The 19343-nt window shown below is 38.3% G+C and overlaps 1 protein-coding gene across 10 annotated transcripts in view; it reads left to right on the forward strand.

The window, feature by feature from the left end:
• The window catches only part of INPP4B (inositol polyphosphate-4-phosphatase type II B), a 263711-nt gene that overhangs the window by 23798 nt on the left and 220570 nt on the right, over positions 1–19343 (forward strand). For 3 of the 10 annotated variants that reach the window (XM_064711308.1, XM_064711307.1, XM_064711306.1), the window contains exon 2: positions 3670–3772. The exons of the other annotated variants lie outside the window; for them this stretch is intronic. The gene's annotated coding sequence lies outside the window, so the exon portion shown is untranslated. The remainder of the gene's footprint in view (positions 1–3669; positions 3773–19343) is intronic. 10 annotated transcript variants of the gene reach the window in all.

A 19343-nucleotide genomic window follows, 5' to 3' on the forward strand; every position in this document is an offset into this window, starting at 1 on the left:
AGAGACATAGCAGTAACTTAGAGTAAAAAGATTGTGAAGTTTGTTACTGTGATTAGTGCATCTTATTTATCCTTTAAAATACATAAATTCTCTTCTTATCTTCTAATTGAGGATCTATTGTTCAATTTAAAGCAAATGGTCAATGAATGACCTGTAATTGCTGCCGCATAAAGCAGAAACATTCTTAGTAGTCTTCATGATTAATGAGCTTTGTTGCTATTTTTCCTGTATCTATTTTGCATCTATTCCCTTCCCCAGATTAAATAATAATTTCTTTGTAACTGAGACTTCTGTTGCACATAGAATTGAATCATTATTATTGAGACACAGGCAAAATGCTTTATCGTTCTTTCTTAGATTGAAAGTACTGAGTCACCGTTTCCTAGATTTATTTGTTCGAGAAATGAACCCCAAATCTCTCAAATACACTGTTAAAATTTTTCAATATGTATAGTTTGGTTATTCCTCAGATACAAGTTTAGGAAAAGGGGAAAGTAGAGAGAAACCGTGTTTTCTCAGCAATGTGGTGTATATATATATATATGTGTGTGTGTGTTAGGACTGATGATATTTTTTCATTCTAGGATGCAAACCAAAATGGTTGAGAAATTCAGAGGTGTTGGGGACTGCAAGCTTCAGATAAAATCCTGTATCTTAGAGAGTAAAAGCTGTAGTCTTACTACAGTGATTTGTCTGTTATAGCAGAAGTGACCACTGAAACTGATGCTCCAGCAATTTTGTGTTTGAAGTTTGCTTCTAGCTTTTGCATGTTTAAAGATATTGGAGGAGAGAGGAAATAAATTTTCTAGAGGCAAAAGTTCCAGTTATTACACTCAGATACTGTATCTTGTAGAATGGGGAAATAAAGTGCAATATGTTTTGGAACTGGTTACTGTGTCCTACCTTCATTCCTTTCTTTAAGGGGTTGGTGTTCCCAACAAACCACCTCCCTAGTCTGGTTTTACTGCTGACTTGTGTGTAGGAGCTCCATGTGAATTGAACTGTGCCACTCATTTACTTGGGATTTTTGTTTTGTTTTGTTTGAAAGGGCAGCGTACAGATTGATGCATTTTCATTCCTGGAATGAAAGTGCTCTAAAGTGCTTATTTGTGTTATTCTTTTTAGAGGAAACAAAAGGCAAGATTTCCCACCCCCTCCCCTTTCCCCAGGAAGATCATGTCTGAATGTGATCTGGGAATGAATACTGGGAAACTACATGAATCATTTAGGAATTTTCTTGACTGGGAAATCTGTCAGCTAAAGGGAAGACAGAACTGTTCTGCTTGGTTGCTATTTTGTTCAGCTGAAGGGAGCACCTTCAGGGCAAGCCAGCATTTAATTTTTCATTATCTGTCTCTAAATAGAGTATCTCACCTCTAAGTGCCTTTATTCTCAGGAGATACTTTGCTTTTGAGGTCGTGTTTGGGTTAAGACTTTAAAAAGGGACTTGCAAATAGCAGTGATAGTGGATGAGGGTGTTGGTTAGTTTATGGGGTGCTCAATAATGCCATTTTTATGTCATGCATCCCTTGGAAGAACTCTGGTTCTGGTCAGGGATTGCCGTGTCAACTGGAGCTCCTGTGGTGTTTTTCTGGGCATGGTGAGGTAAGGGTGACTGAACTGAAAACTGACAGAGGATAAAGTTATTACAAAATGGTGTGTGTGATTCAGCATAAAATAAAACTGAAATAACACTAGTACTATTGTGAAAATGGATAACTACTTAATGTTTCTGTTACCTTTCTTCTATACAAACAAATCAAAATTGTTTTCAATGCTCAGTAAAGGGTGTCCTAGGAAATGACATGACTTATTAACTTGTTGAATATTGCAGGCCTGTAATTTTTTTATTCTAATTGTTTTTGAAAGGTGCAATGGCTGATAAGTTGTAGGAAAAACATTTGAAGTAGTTAAGGGTGATAATCTGTTCAAATAGATTGCTGTGTGTCATGGTTTGAGCCTGGCACAGAGCCAGTGCCCCCCATGAAAATGCCTCACCCTGGTGTCTGCTGTGAGATGTGACCAGGAATAAGCAAAACAGGCTCCAACTTAAACATAAAGAACACTTTATTACCTAAAACTACAGGAAAAATAGGGAAAGACTATAAGGAAAAGAAAAAAATTGAAAACCTTACAAAAACCACTTTTCCTCCTCCCCACTCCCTGACTTTCCCAATCCAATACATTCTCTCAAAAACACCAACTGCCCAACCCGGCACGACACTTTAGTATACTCAAACTGCAGTTCATGAAGAGGAAAGGAGTCCTTCTTGTTCCATAGGCTTCTGGAAACACACTGAAACCTCGGATGCTTCCTTGTCACTTCGGCACCGCCCGGGGGGAAAAAAAAAGTCCTTTTGCCGCTTGTGACATGTTCCTTCCATGCCCAGTGCTCTCACCACCGAGACATGGCTAGAGCTGCTTTTAGGGTGGTCTTTCAAGGATGCCTTGTCTCACTCCAAAAAGGCACAGTCTCTGCTTTTGGGACAACTGTCCCCCCCATATTTTTCCAACCCCCTGGGGCCGGGGGGTCCTCACGAATGAACCCTCCTGGTTTTGAGGCACTGCCTCCCCTAAATGCAGTCTGTGTCACAGGAACAACTGAGTCCATGGCTACAAGAAAAAGTCCAGCCAAAAGGCCACTCCAAATCATCTCTCCCCATCCAATCATCTCCACAATCTCCGGGCCAAAGTCCTTATCTCATCTCATCTCTCATCTCCCTTCTTATTCAGCTTCGAGGAGGATTAGCATTTTTGCAAGGCCCCAGTCATGCAAGAAAGGGTTAAAAGTTTTCAGTCTCTGTCTGTCCTGGGACGAGATGATACTCCCACACGTGCTGCTGCTGCGGCCGGCCGCTCTCCCTCCCCCCTTCTCCTCCTGGCTGGCTGCCATCACATTCGGTGCCGCCGGCTCTCTCTCTCTCTCTCTCCGGGGGGGGGGGGGGGGGGGGGGGCTGGCTGCTCGATGTCTCTTGGGGCTCCGCCACCCTTCCATCCTTGAAAGCCCCCTCAACCCCCACCTCTGTCCAGGCCCCAGGCCTACCGCATGGCGGCCCCTCCCCCGCCCAGCAGCAGCGGGCCGGGCGGGGGAAGAGATCTGACCTCTTCGCCCGACGATGTCCAAAAGAGGAAGTGCCAGGGCAGTGCCTTGCTTTTAACCCCTGTGTATTCTCGGAGGTGTGTCCAAACCCCACTGGCTACACCAGGTGTCAGTATGAAACCCAAAACCTTCATTGGTTTGACCACAGCTTCCCAGAATTCCCACTCCTTCCTGGTCAAACCATGACACTGTGGTACTTTCAGCCTACCAAAGTATCAGAGAAAGCTACAAAGATCATTTGATCAGCCCTAGCTTTGACCTTGCTGGAAGAAAATAAGAGAGCCAGGAGACAAAGTGAGGAGACTGAGCAGCAGAAAGAAACTGAATTTTTCCTTAGGTATAGTCAGCTTGAATGTGTTCAGCCAGCTGATAAGCATCTTTATGTAGAAAGGCATGAATAACTTTGTAATGCCAATAGGTATATTCTGTAGATAGCCTAGTACTTAGTGACACTTGGTATATAGGTCTGGCCTGTCTTTCTTCAGTGAGGAAAAAAGAAAAACCCTAACCTAAAGAGAAGATTATCTTGTAAGATAAATTTTTCTACTGTTTTCCCCCTTTATGTTAAGGTTGCCTTTGCAGATCTCTGAAACCTTCTTTGGAATGCAGTCCCTGAAAGTACATCAGCCAAGAGTTTTCTTCCCTGCTGATCAGCTGTAAATGATTTTCAAGGTAAAACTTAAATATAGATTTAAATACAGATTTTTGAATTTTTTTCCTATAAATATCCTTATATCTGTATATTTGAAACTCCTGCCATGTATTAATTGTTTTTGCTGACTCTGCCTTGTACTCTTATTTCCTCAGTCCAAGGCAGAAAAACCTAGTGCTTTGTTTCAATGTGCAGGGATCAGGGATAGAATGGAGACTTCTAATGAGGAAGCATCATGTGTTATTTATTTTTGATGACCTAATAAAGAGACAGTATAAGAAATTAGCAATATCTCTTTGCTTAAAAAGAATATACTTTGTGAAGACAAAATTATGGATTAATTTTGCAGCATTCCTTTTGAAGACTGATTCATGTGCTGCGTGTTGCAAAGATTAGAGAAGTTCTTAATGCAAAATGATGTGAACTAAAAATATTGTACCTTTTCAAAGGAGGAGAATGGGAGTTTTGAATGTATTTGCTAGTCTCTGAGGATTTGAAGATGTGAGTTCTGGTATTTTTCTTTTTGAAACAGCTAAACTAGTGAAATTGGTCAGTCAGTTTTACTGACTTTACTTCAGAGGTTTAGGAGATTGCAATATTTAAAAGCTTGTACTTTAACACTTTACCAGAATATCTAGAATTAGATGCAGTACTAATTAAAGCTGCAAGGTATTGTGCACTGATTTGATGCTGATCTGAGCTTATGATGTGTAAGAAAGTGATCTAAAATGTGCTTTTTGTCCTTGTGCTAATCAGAGATGTGCAACTTCAAGGCTTACAGTTACTATATGTTGCAGCTCTTTTTTTGTGTCACCTATATCAAGTAATTCTGATTTTACCCTGTCCGTAGAAAGTGATCATGAAAACAGTGATTTCAAATGCAGGGAGACGGGGAATGTCCAGCCGAGAACTTGATAAATTTTGTGGTCTATGAGCTGTCAAAATGGTCATCTCTTCTAAAATTATTGCCTCCAAGGACACAGACTACTCCACCTCTTTCTCTCCTTGCCACTCACAAGTAATTGACTGGTCCAGTTTGTTTATAAATTATGGTTGTGGTGATTGTGTGTGGAAGAATGTTGAGAAGGACTTTGGATTCAGGATGCCTCTGTCTCTTACCATGAGCATAAATAATGCCTGTCTCTTGAGCCACTGGTGTTAAAAAACTGAAGATAATATCTTTTCTATCTGAGTTCATGCTAGGAAAGAAATTATCTAGGACCAACATTTGAAGGCACTATATGACTGAGTAGTTTTCCTGACTGACAGTTTTAGTCTGAAATGGAGACAGAAGGGAAGGGGATTATTGAGCTAGAAAGTCTTTCTTGTCCTTCAGGGAGACCCAGTCCTGCCCCTGCAGACAGACATGCGTTTGGGGCGCTTCACCTTTAATTTCATTGCTGTGATCACTGGTTGTGATAGCCTTTGGATGGTCATTGAGTCTCTAAGTTAAACCAAAGTTTGAATCCCAGGATCTTTTACATGTTTTAAGTCTGAATAATATTCAGACACTGTCAGATCAGTTTAGCTTCTCTGGCAAACTTCCAGGGAACAGGCACCTTAATTATTACTGCTGTGGAACTACTGGCCCTGCTTGCTGTGCATGCTTTGAGCAGTTGTTAGCTTGGTTTCACTTATCACATACACCTCACTTTTTTGTTTTCTTCATTACTAGTGCTTGACTGGAACTAAATACCTTTCTAATTAATGAAACACTAAAACTAGTTTGCTTGAGTTTCCTTTGCATATATCTGAGAAAGAGTACAAAGTCCTTAACGTGATTTTTTTTTCCTGTAAACAAAGACTGGTTTTTCTCTGCTACTAACTAGTCACTGATTGCCATGTTCTAAAAATTAGATAACCAGTTCCTCAGAATTTACCTCTCCCATCTCTAAAGACTGTGTTCTTTTATCAGTATAGATTTTCCATTACTCACTTTACACCTTCTTTGCAGGCTTCTTCAGGCTTTTATGACCGTATTTTAAATCTTTCAATTTCCAGTAAGCTTGAATAAATGTCTATTCCCTCAGTGGCTGTTAGAAAATAACTCATGTTTAGTGGTAAAATTAGTCCTAACGCAATAATTTTGGCAACAGCAAATGTTTTATCTTCACTTGTACCAGCTGATCTTCACTGTAATTGTATTTACTTTTTTTCTGTTGGAAAAAGCCCCAAACAAGCTCAAACCCAGCACAGACTCAGTTACAAGGGGCAGACCAAGTTCGGTGCCACATCTTCAGAATATTTTATACAAGACCACAACATTCATTTTCTAATGATCATTAGCCACAATTTCCTGTGGAGTGTGCAGCACCCTTACTGGGCAGGAGGCTTTAGGAAGCATTTGCTTCTGATGTGCCTTGAGGTTCCTCACCAGGTTTACTCACCCTGTGTACTTACTGCAGGCATCATATCAAGTACTGCCTGATGCTCTGAGGAGGTTTTTGAATTTTCTGTTACTGATGGTTATGTTGAGTGCTGTTACTGCTAATGCTGTTAAAAACCTTGTATTTAACTGGAGACATACCAAACATTTCTGCTGCCCAGTATTGTGAGCTATCCGTGCCATGGTCAGCAGTAGATTCTAGGAAAGTGTTTAAGGAGTTAAGCATGATATTCCTGTTACTGAGTGAATCCTTCTGGCTCCCAGCAATCCTATGATGAGGAGAAGGGCCCTTTCTGTCAGGGCATGTTAGGCACTGTGTGTCCTGTTCACTGACAGGCTTGTCGTTGTTAGTCTGACTAATCACTGGACCTGCTTATTTGTCACACGTACACGGTAATGACTTTCCCAATCCTATGGAAAAATATCTTTTTATCTGAAAAAGCTGCAGTGTGGATGTGATTCCTTCTGGTGTCCACAGGCTTCTGGGGGATGGAATTTAGTCTTAGCAGCATCCTGTACCTGTACTTTAAAGCTACATACTTGGATCTGGTAACTTGAAGTTTTCAGCTGGTGGATGCGTGTCAATTCACGTTACATTATTTGCCGTGTTGTCCTTGCACTAATAGGTCTGAAAAGATGCAGGAAATTCAATTCCTTTTCTAAGAAACCCCCCCAGGTTATTACTGAACACAGTTACTCTAAGACCCAGTACTGTAAGTGTAAACCTCCCACTTGTGGAGAAAAAGGTACTCTGCTTTTTCAGATGTTGCGTATTGAAACATCTTAATTGAAATGATCAAGAGAAAAAGAGGATATTTCTATCCCTTAGCTAAAATCTTAACTTTTTAAAATCATGATTCATTATTGTATTTATATTCAATATAATGATTTTAGTGGTGGCTAGCTTAGGAAAATACAAGCGTTTCTCAGATGCAGCTGTAGAATAGCATGACCTTAAGGTACAGCTTTGCTTCCAGCTCCCTAGCAATTCCAGTCTGGCTGCAGTCTGGAGGCACAGGATTTCATGTGCTCCCTCAAAAATGTGAAAGAATGCAGCTTGTTAAAAAAGAGTTCTTCCTCTTTTAACAAGTGATCTCTAAAGAAATCACATTTGTCTCTGAGATTTATATCAGTGTATGTTTATAATAGGTTTATGTATCTATATGTATCTACTCATGCATCGAAAAGTGTGATTTTTAAAAGAAAAATAATGAAATATTAAAAATACTCTGTTTATGGAGAAATAACTTTTCAAAGTTTTTTGACCTACTTACTGACTGTGATGCGAAACATTCCCCATTCTCAAAAGTTTGTGTACATACCTGCATGTGTCTACAAAGAAAAATGTAATTCCCATTGGTTGAGCACTTTTAAAAAGTGTGGCAAAATAGCAAAGCAAAGTGGCTGTAAATATTTAGGCCTCATTTTACTCTTTTTTTAATATTCTGAAAATTGTAAATTCATATTAGCATGTTCTAATATAAGTGCAGTAGTGAATGTTTTTCTGTTTTAACATGGATTAGTTTTGACCTCTTGAAATGATGGGAGCAAAAGTTGTTCCATGCCAAAATGCCAGTTTCTGCTGCCATGTGAGGAAGAGGGGGAAAAGCTGAGAAAACAGTGTTGACTGTGTGCTGCAGTCACAATTCTCCCAGCTGCAGAGTAGAGGAAACCTTCTGGGAAATTATTTGACATCTGACAAAGGCAGCCAGTGAGTTAAGATGTCTTGCTTTGGTTGATAATGGTTTTCTTTTCTGACCTTATAACTAATTCACCTTTTTGAGAAACATTTAGTGTGTGAAGACAAAAGGTTGGTTTTATTAATCTCTTATCTGTTTACATGCAGAACCAGGGGTGAGGTGGTGCTGACTGAAAGGAAATCTGCTTTTTCTAATGAAAAATAAGATAATTCATTTTCCTACTGCTTTTCTGGATGTGCTAGTCTAATGTGAGAACTTGAGTAATCCTTTTTAATGATAGGTGTATTGTCATTGTGCTTTTAGGGACAAAAAATATAAATCACTATTATTAGAAGAGTAGAAATGAAAAAAATCCATTGTTGGCTGTCTGTAATGCTGGCTCTTCCTCATGATATCAACATCCTTTAGCTGACTCATAAATAGTCTGTACCCAGGGTCTGCTTATAACATACACAGGTCTAAATCCAGAATTACTCCACCAATCCATGGAATAATGAAAACAAAATCTCACAGCTAAATGAGGCATTGTGGAAATGTTCAAGATGCAATTTCAGACCCTGACTACGGTTTTTTCATTTCATTTTGTAACTAAATCTGTTATAGAGAATGCTATTTTCTCTTCCTTTGTTGTAAAAGGCAATTACATGCCTAATATGAAGGACTTGTTCAAATAGGCTCTGCCCTTAACATGCATTGGAAAGCCTTGCACAAGCTGCTGAGTGCAATCTGTCATTGGCTGTATTGGGAGTTGAGGCCACTCGTCTTCTGCAAGGAACAAGCACTAAGTGTGGAATTGCCCTTTTTCTTACCCTTTCTGTGTGATACTATGGACATGCTTCCATAATTGCCTGAAAATAGCACTGGACTGGTAAGAATTGAGGGTAGCATACAGCTTGAGATGCTCACCTGTTAACAGTAAGGATTTTGTAATTGGCTTCCAGGATTTTTTTGTACTATATGGACCAGCAGTTGGATGGAAATGATTGAACTGCTGGGCAGACTGTGTATTTTGTTGGAAAGATTTTTCAATACGATATAGTGACTTATCTTAACGTGGCAATGAATTTGCACACATAGAACATTTTTAAAGCAGTGTTCGCTTTCAAAGCACTGTTCAGGAGCCTGGGAGATTTCTGTGTGTTTGCAAACAAAAGGAGACAGTAGGAGGTGAGGGGTTCTGTGGCTGGAGTTTGATCCAGCTGCATTCCCCTGGGTGGTAAATAGTGACAACTTTAATGTAGGTGACAGCTACGCCTTTATCACACCTTCATGCATTATCATTCTGCTGTGTGACTTGCAGAAATTTTTAGTGAAGGGCTTTAAATTTGAAACCACTCTCCTCTACTCCACGTTCTTCCAAGTGCCCTATTTTCATGGGAACCTTGGCACTTCAAGTGAAGCAGTTTAAGGAAATGTTTTGACCAACTTTGCGACAGTGAAGAAAGGAGTGGGTGAGTTTTGTAGAAATCAACTGCTAGGTCCACTTAGGCTTTTGAAATTCAAAGCTGTTTCTTAAGAAACTTGGAGAGTGAGACACAAATTAATGGCTAGTTGCTGAAATGGTTTAAGCTTGCAGGAAATAAGTGTCAATTCCTCTTGAAATGCTGCAGTTTGATGAAAGCAGTTAAATAGGTGGATGATTTTCACTCTACATCCAGGTCAGTGCTAGAAAACTGTATCTTATTCTGATTTGTTTAAACGAGTTTTCAAAATTTGCAGAAGTTAAGGAAGGAACCAGGAGATTGACAAAAAGTGATTTTATTAGGTACTTTCTTTAATTAGGGAGATCACAATAAGAGAGCAACTTGGAAATGGAAGCCAGACAAATGAATCTGATCACTGATCACTAAGTGGGGTTAGATAAAGCACTTGCTTAGTTTTAAAATATCACAGATGCCAGACTCAGTACAGAGACCAGTGAGTGATTAAAGGGCAATGTCTTAGGATGGATCAAACTAAATGATGGAGCACTTCCTAGTCAGCTTATATCCCAGGAATTTGTAAAACAGTCACTTTGAGAGGCTTCATCTGTTGGGAGCTGTAAAGGATAGCTTCAATGACAAAGACAAACCTCTCTTGAATCTCATAACCTTGTTTCAAAAGATGTAATTTATAGACATACTAAATAAAACCAAAGCCATTTGTGTGCTGTGAGGACAGAAGGGAATGTATTTTTTTTTTCTTCTAATATCATCCTAGAAATGAATAGGTTTCTCATCTGATGCAGATTGTTGACATATGAAATCACAGTTTAAATTTTGAGAGCTAGTTTGCCAGTATAAAAACAAAAAATAGTCTTATGATGAAATGTATTAAGCATCTTAATAAGCATGGTTGTCAGTTTTCTGCTCTTTGCTTGAATTAGCAAAGGTTTCAATAGGCTGCTAATGTGGTGTGTGAAAGATATGTCCCAAACAGCACTAATGAAGACATGTTCCTATTTTCTTGTTGGAATCTGACTTGGCTTATGGCTTGGCATGGAAGAAAAGTAACTTTGATGTTTTGGAAGATCACCTGAATGCTGAACAATTAACTCTGGGAGTCACTTCTGTGGAGTGAAGACTGATTTGTTAGTATTTGTTAACTGCTCCCAGGGGCACGTGGATGTCTGTATATACAAATATTTATAGTTTAGTGGCAGACACTCATTTTAGGTCAGGTGTTCATAAATTATACTACCTGTATAAGAAGAATCTTCCCTATGAAATTGCAAAGAATGCCTCCCAACCTATCTGTGCTCTAAATCTTAAGTAGTTTAGGAATAAATTTTCAGTGTAGGGAGAAAATATGGTTCATTCTCCCACTTTTTCAAATTCAGATGCAGGAAAATAAACCATTAGGCATCTTAAGGGCATTTATTTTCTTTGGTCTAGCAGTATAGTTAGTTATTCTGAACTGAGACACAACCTGGTGCCACTTAACAGGTGTGAACAAGAGGTGAAGTAGTTGAGAATGAAGGAGTGTGAAGCTGTACCTTGGGGAGAAGGGGATTGCAGAAAGCTATTTTAGTTCTTGTCTTTGTTTCTTATTGTCCGGCTCTATTTTAATTGGTATAAACTTAAATTCATTATCTCTGAGTTGAACCTGTTTTGCCTGTGATGGTCATTGGCAAGTAACATCCCTGTCTTCATCTTAACTCATTAACATTTAAATTTTATTTATTTTCTCTCCCAGTCCTGCTAAGAGGAGGCCTCACCAACCATAGATATGATCCCCTGTGGGAAGCATATTTTGCTAATCCTTCCATGTTTGAAGTTCTCAAACCTTGAGCCTGTGTGTGTGGGCTTTGTGTCCCCTTTGCAAAAAGTGGCAGATGTGCCTCTGCATCCTATGGACACACTCAGTGTAAGCTGCTTTTGAAGGCAGAGTGTATTTTTATCATGCTGTTTAATGGTTTTTTTCTGTTCATAGGTTCTTCAGAATAATTTTGTGTTTTTCTTTTCACTAAAGGAATAAACGCATAGCTTTGGCTTTTTTCAGTTTCTTAATGCTTATGCCAATTCAGGGCTGGATTTCATCCTAAACACTTATTTGCTATATATGTGTGAATTTGGCTTAATTGCTAGTAATGTAAAGAAAGAAGGTACCAACCCACCCATGGTTCATTTCCCCATATCCTAATATTCCCAAGTAGTAGTGTTGACACTTAAGCAGATTTGTAAATTACTTTGCAATCTAGTCACAAAAAAGATACACTACAATTATGTTTTTGCATCCCAGTAATAGTTCCAGAGGGCCCATTATATTCTGTTGAGCTAACATGTTGACATTGCTGCTTATTTTTGAATATGTGTAGGAATTTATTTAAAAATGGATTATTGATCAATGGTCTGTAGTGAATCCTCTAGGGGAATCATTAGTGTCCACTGTGTAAATCTTGTGTAGCTTGTGGTTTAATGATCCTGTGGAGGGAACTATTCCAGTCTGTTAGGTCAGTTCGTCCATGCAACACCTCAATAAACTCATTCTGCTTTTGTGTAGGAAAAGTTGCCTTTTAAGATTGTTGTGATGAACCGATTTTTAAAAATTATCACGTAGAAAAAAAATTAGTTTACAGATGACAGCATTGGAAATTGAAGTAAAAACTGCTATGAATGCTGAAAGTTTCTTGCATTAGAAGTCTTATTTAATAAAATTATAAATATGTCCTTTTTTTCCCCCCTGTAATCTAAACAATGTTGTGGTAGCAAACTTGTATGGCACATTGATACTGTAGTAAATCCATATGCTTGTTTCATTACCCGCCCTAAACCTAAAGGGATTTATATTGGCCAGAGCGAATCCATGGACTTGACTACACAGATGTAAATTAGAATGCTGTGATAGACCCAGTTCCAGAGAGAATTATGTAAAAGGTGGTGAATATTTTGAGACTCCTCTTGTAATGAATTAAATTTTGTTAAACCAAGTGCATTGATGGGCTTGAGATTTTGTAGATGAGTTTAAATAGCAAATCTGAATGGTTATGCTGTCAATAAAAACAAGCTTTCCTGTAATGTATGTGGAAGCTTAACATAAATTGTTACAGCATTTATTGCAAGTGTAATGTGTTATTTATAGTTGGCAAAAATAGCCTGAAAGTAAGATTTCAGATTGACTTATAAACCAATAATCAGAGAAACCCATGGAAGGTAGAAATAATAGAATAATGGCATACTCTTGAATTTTGTATATGAATTTAATTGTAATGCATCTATGAAAATATTATTTGAATTTACATGGCATAGTTGTATGTGAGTTTTGCCATATAAATGTGTGAATGTATCATAGAATCTTATCTGCATCAGGCAGGCATACACAATGTATCTTCACCATTTCCTTGCTGTAGAGTTTTAGTATTTTTCTCTCCAGTTTGATATTTTAAAAATATTCTTACAGAATGAGATTGCTTTATACGTATTTAAGCTGCAGAGACATTTCTGATCTGTTAGAATATGAAGTTTCTGTGTGTGTGTGGTTTAGCATTCTGTAAGTCAGTGGTCTCTCCAGGGCATCTTGAAATGAAAGTATCTCTTCTAGCTAAGTATGTACTTATTGTAAACCATTTTTCAGCAGTCATTTTAGTTTTTTAGAGCATGCTCTGTCAGTTTAAAGATGGAACAACTGAGTAAGTGCTGCTGCACAATGTAGCATAGCTTCAGGATTGAATGTCGTTGCTCAAGGTGGGTTTTCTCTGGCTATAAACTACATGTATGATATTAGTTATGAACACGTTCTGCCAGCTGAGGACCAGGTGAGTGAATCTGTGGCCATTAAGTTTCAGTGAAGTATGTTGCTGTGGTGGTAAAATTTTGATTTGCAGTTGGAAGTGTGCTAAACGGAGAACAAAGTGGAAGAATTACAGGACTGTGGTACAGGTGGTTCTGAAAGCCTTATCACCCCTTCATGGTTCAGAATTCCCAATGTGTTTGAGTGTTTGCAGCTCCATTGTCATCTGTGCTTCTGTCTGCCCTTAACTGGGATGTGAGTTGTCCTCTGACTGTTGGAATGTTAGGTGTATAACAATATACACATGCATGTAAATTTGCAGCTACCCAGAAATACGTGAATATCAGTCAGTGTTTAGTGAAGAACTCAGTTTGGTTGTGTTGAGAGAAGAGATGTTGTCATGTAGGCTTTGAATCTGCATTCGTGTGGAATTATTTTCCTGTTACTGCAGTCTTGCATTCAGGTCACTGAGACATCTTATATGTTTAAAGTCCCTTCCTTACCGTTGGTCTTTTTTTAAAGAACCAGTTTTGCTCCCCCTTGTGTTATGCTGTGAAGGCATTTTTGAATGCGTAGTTGTTTTGGTTTGCTAATTTGAGATTTTTAAGTTAATGCACTAATTAATGTGTTGGATTTAGTGCTGGCTAAACCCTAGTGCACTTATTAGAATGGCCCATCTCCTTCAGGACAAGCCCTCACAGCAAAGCAGGTTCAAAACTTGAAAAGAGTATAAAGAAAACTTTATTAGTAGAAATTAAAAGAATAATAAGAATTGGAATAAATTTTTTATAATACTTATCTTTTTCCCTATAACTTTTTTTTAATTATTAACAATGTCTAGAAATAATTTAGTTAGTTTATTACTTTTAGAATAGTCTTTTTTAGTTTGCTTAGGGAGAGGAGTCTCTCTTGTCAATTTAGGGAGACTTCTCTGTAATAAAACAGGTTTTTGTAGCTTTTAGTTTTTACAAATAGCAGCTGCCTAGAAATCTTGCAATTGTGAAGCTTCTCTTAGTTTTTACAGCTTTTTTAAATAGCTATGTTTATGGGCTATGTTAACTTACGGGGTATTATTTTAAAGATGAGCTGTTTAAAAGTAAAGGGTTTTTTTATTTATCTCTGAGATCATCTTTATCTCTGGAAAATGAGGTTTTCTTCTCTCCTTGGGGTAAAGGGTCTTTATCACTCTCTGTTCAAACTTCTTATGGGATCACAGCTACTTTAATATCTGTTTGCTTTAGCATAGATACTTTGGGGTTCACATTTATAATTTAAATGCTTCGTCTTTCATAAAATTACAAGGAAAAAACAGTCTGATGTATTAATTATGTATTTTTTATGGCTTTATAAGAGGATTCTGGCTTAGAATTGAGGTGTCTCTTTAAATCTTTCTTATTTGGGACTTTTTCTTATTTCCCCTCTTGACAGGATCCAGGCAAGCCCTACTGCCCTTTTGCCATTTGATTACCTCCATTTTCTTTCTGCTTCTTCTTCCCCGCTCCAGATGTGACTGACTTTTCCTGCACACAGTAAAGCCTTTTCTTCCCTTCCACTGCTGTTGGAGTCAGACATTTCTTGTAATGTGTTCTCAGATAATCCCTTCTATCTCCTGGTTTTCCTCTGTGTCTGCTTTCACCTCTTGCTAAATTTGTGCCATGCCTTCCTTTCCTTTAGTTTTTTCATGGTGTAAGCAGGCTTTACTCCTTCCTCTTTTGTGTCTGTTTGTCCTTGACCTGCCTGCTTCCTCAGCTGTGCCCACTGCTTGGTTTGCTCTCTGAAGCATTGCTTTGTTTGCAGTGTCCATCCCAGAATATCCCTGGTCCTGTTGCTATTCCTTGCACTCTGCAGAACAGTCCTTTATTAATCACAGAATAAACTCTTCTAAATGAGTGATAAGATTCTCTTGTTCATGTGACTGACTAGGGGAGAAAGGAGCCTCAGTCAGAGGGTGAACTGGTGTTGAAAGCAACAGGTATTTTCAACTTCTCTCACTGATTTTATTCTTTTGAGGGATTAATGCTGTACTGTACCTACTGTCAAAGCATATATGAGAAAAATGTAACTTTAAACTGGATATTCTTCAGTACTAAGTTGCATCTAGACTTGCCTCAATACCTGTTTCTCCAAACTGCACTTTCATCTTTCCTTTCAAAGATGTCTTCCTGTGCATTTAGCCATGAATTCAATTTCAGTGAGCATCAAACAGCTGCTTAATCTTTTATGTCGAATTCTTTCTCCCATTGCTTTTGATGGTTGAAGCAAACATCAGTTCTCTTCCTGCTGCTGATATAATTTTTAGCATTGCTTTCAACAGGGATGTGTTTATAAGTATTTGTGTTATGGCTATCTTTGTGTTTTACAGATTCTTTTTAAGATAGACAACTCTTTCCCACCCTGTATCACCCGAAAGTTTGGACTGGAATAATCCAATTTTGCATTTTCATTTACTGAAATATCCCTCTCCTATTCTTGGTAAAGAAGGCATTTGGTTGTATCCATTAGACCTCTTGCAAAACCAATTTTCCTCAGTTTTTATCTTTTTTTTTTGACCATCATGCATCAGATTGTTGTGTCCTTCCTTTTGTAAACTTTGTTTTTACTGTGAAGATTTTTCCCAGTCTCCAGGACCCTTCTTGTTATTTTCTGAAGTTTTCTTTAAAATTCTGATTCCGAGTTGTGTCCAGCGTACAACAAATATGTTCATAGATCTGTCAAAACAGCAAGGAAGTATCAAAAGAAAACACTTAATAAGAAATGTGATCTCATTGTCATACCCAAAGTTCTGCCTTTACAAATAATCTTTGCTGTAATGCCTGCCAGAAATTCACAACAATAATATTTTTTAATTTAATATTGATTGGTTTTTGTGTATCTGATGCAGGCTTGCATGTCTGTGGTGTGTAAGCTCTCCAGCCTTCTTGTTTTTCATCTGTGTTCTGTATCAGTGGTTAATGTCATAAGGTCCTGTGATCCCTGACCTGCATTTGTAAACCCCTGGGTGATAAATGTAAACTTTTAATCAGAGTAAATCCCTGAGTTAGTGTTATCTAATAGAATTAGCTCAGTTTAAATTTTAAAAACTTGTTGACGCAATGGCTGTATTATAATTGTGTAATAGATAGAATTGTATGTGTTGCAGTTACATAACTGATGGTAATCAATTATTAGTCTCATTTGCACTAGATAATTGTCTAGATAACTGTATTTAACAAAATGTTATTGAGCATCCCCATGTGGTTCTGTCTCAGTTCAGTGGCTCTTACTGGATTTTGTGCTGCTCTGAGGTGTTTCTCAGAGTGTGGGGTCTGTCAGATGATGTTGTTGAACAGCTTCTCATATGGCTGCAGGGAGTCCTGGGAATGAGTGTGCATTCTTCATTTGAGACAAATTTACAGGATCAGAACTTGATTAGCTTTCCATACTGTGCTGTTTTGGGGGACTTGGGTGGCAGTTCTTGAAATGCAAGCTATGGTTTTTGGAGAGGACTCTAATAGCTCTCTGGTTTGGGTTGGAGAAGACCTCATAGCTATATTGGAGACAAGAAAGGCTTTGAAATGCTGTGCACAAGTCCTGTAATGGAACAGTCTATGAGTAGATGGCAAGTGAAACACCTGGTATTTATCTTATTAAATATTAGCCTAACACATGAAAGAAACCTAGGGGTGGAGGAAGGCTGAAAATACCAGTGTATGTACATGCTGCATTAAGAGATGGCTGCTGCTGCAGTCCATGAGGGAATAATGGAAATGTTGTGGTTTGTGTTTTGAAGCTGGTATTGACTGTAGCTGGAAAAGCTTCTTGGTCTCTGAAACTTTTTTCCTTCACAATACCAATGAAGGACCTCTTAGGAAAACAAAACTGTGTCAAACCAAGCACAGAACTAGTCCTTTTGATGATGTTAATCTAAACTGCGATATTACTCTAAGAGAATATGCTGTCAAAGAGTTAGAGATTGATCTTGGCATTTCTTTATTGCTGAGTAATTAGTAATCAAAGAAAGTAGCCCCCACACTTTATTAAGAAAATAAAGCACCTCAAAAACTTATGGCTTGCACCAGGTTTCTTCTGTTTAAGGCAGTAAACTAGTTTGTGAATATACTGTTGCTGAACTCTTCCTTCACTGAAAGTGATCTTTGCCTGGTCTGGAGTATTATTCGTGTTTCATTATTCTGTTGTAGGGAGAGTGTGGTCTGGCTGACAGTCTGTGCATGCTGGGCTTTACTATTGCACCAGTTTGTCTCACTTTAGACTCTAACCTCGGTTTAAGTTGCTTTAAATTTTGTTTATAAGGGAAGCTGTCAGCAGATGGCAGCAGCAATCTCCTCACATAATAGTTTCAGGTTACCAGCCAAATGAACGTCTTACATTAATGTTAACTAATCCTAAGGAAAAACACTCTACTGAAGTAATTCAGTGCGGGCAAAACCTGCTTTTATTCTTAGCCTACAGCAGGATTTTGAAGCCAGGGGCTGCTGATTAGATTTAGGCTTAGGTTGAGGCTTTCATGAGCCGGCTGATGGGTGAGGAAGGGAAGCCAAAGGAGCCTTAAGTGCAGCTAGAGACATCTTGCAGCTGCAGAGTGATTGATGGCAGTCAGCCCTAGGAACTTGTGCCACGGTCTGGGTGCTGTGGAGATGAAGGATAACCCCTCTGAGTTGTCTCAGCACCAGCACAGGGATATAACCAAACAGAGGAGGTCTGCAGTGAAGAGCAGCTGTGCTTCAGCCATCTGCTTGTGCCAAGAAGAAAAAGGCCAGGTTTTTTACCCATCTCTCACTCTGAGATGAGATTTTCATTTTTCCCCAAAGAAGCTGAATACCTCTGATTTATAAGAATGGCTGTGCTGCTATCCTACCCTCACATTTGGGAAAAATGGTGTCCTCTCATTCAGTATCTCCACTGAACACTATTTACTGTTCCCATTCTTTTTCTGACCAGCCCTGAGAACTGAGCTGAACTTTCCACAGTGCCACCTGAACTTATTTGTAAGTGGTGACGGCTAATTTTAAGTCCACTGTTATAAAAGTGGTTGTGCTTTGACAAGTGCGTACAGTTTGCACTCATCAGCACTGAATTTCATTTAATATTTGAACTTGGTGGGGATACTGAGAGCTTTAGCTCTGCCTTCAGTTATCACCTTGTGTCACAGTTTGATGCTGGTGCTATACACATGGTTGTACCTGGGCATCTATTAATAGAAGATATTTGCCTTTTATGCCCTTCCAAGCAATTGGCTGAGGATTTTGTAAACATTTAAAAAAAAAGGATGTTAATTAATGCTACACAGTGCTTCTTATTACTCTGTGACATGTGGCTTCTACAAAACCTGTTAACTCTTCACCTTCCTATTATTTTATTTTTATTAATTTATCTTATTTAACTCTGTATTATAATTTCCATCCATTAGTGCACCACAGTGGAGTTCCTCATTAGAAAGCTTTGAAGTCTGCTATTATGTGCCTGCTTGTAGAAGTTTAGTAATACTAGCCACAGGCAAGGATTGGCAAGCGTTTGGCTAGTATCCTATTAGCCAAAGTAGCTTTTTAGGGTAAGTTAAATAATCTTTTTGACATGGAATTTGTAATTTAGATTAATCAAAAACTGGCATATTTAGAGCATTTTTCTAGCTATCTAATAGAAGTTCAGAGGGAGTGAAAGATGTGGAAAACCATGTGTAGCTGAAATCATTCATGTTCTATTTTCCTTTGTAGCAAGAAGGAGACAATGGCAGATTTTATACATCAAAACAGCTGCTTGTTTTGGGAGAGTTTGGTTATGTGGTCTTGTGGATGTTTTTGTTTTTTCTATTTTTTTTAGCCTCCTTTTTAAATTTAGTGTTAATATCTTAGTGGGTTTTTTTGGTACTGTGTTTTCATTTTGTGTGGATTTTGATTGCTGTTTTTGTGTGTGTGCTGGTTTTTTGTGGTTTTGGGTGTTTTTAATCACATGCATCTGGCTTTTAGAACTAAAGTTCTTAGACCTTGTCTCCCCTCACTGTGTGAAATGTCTGCCTGTTATTGAATTTATCTGTAGACTTTTGCCATTGACCTTTTCTTTAGAGCAATATTTATAAGACTAGAACCAAAGTGGAACACAAAATCTCCTGAAACAAAAAAGGATATCTATATACTGTTTCAGAAGGGTGTAAAAACCTTCCTAATATAAAAACATTCTGAAGTATTCCCATGAGGGAAGATATGCCTGAACATTAGCCCTGATGTCTCCTTTTTTCTCACAGCCTTACACTCGAGTGCTAATGGATCAGCTCTGTAGAGAATTGCAATTAATTCCATTTCT

This window comes from Zonotrichia leucophrys, chromosome 4 (assembly GCF_028769735.1).
Source record: "Zonotrichia leucophrys gambelii isolate GWCS_2022_RI chromosome 4, RI_Zleu_2.0, whole genome shotgun sequence".
NCBI lineage: Eukaryota > Metazoa > Chordata > Aves > Passeriformes > Passerellidae > Zonotrichia > Zonotrichia leucophrys.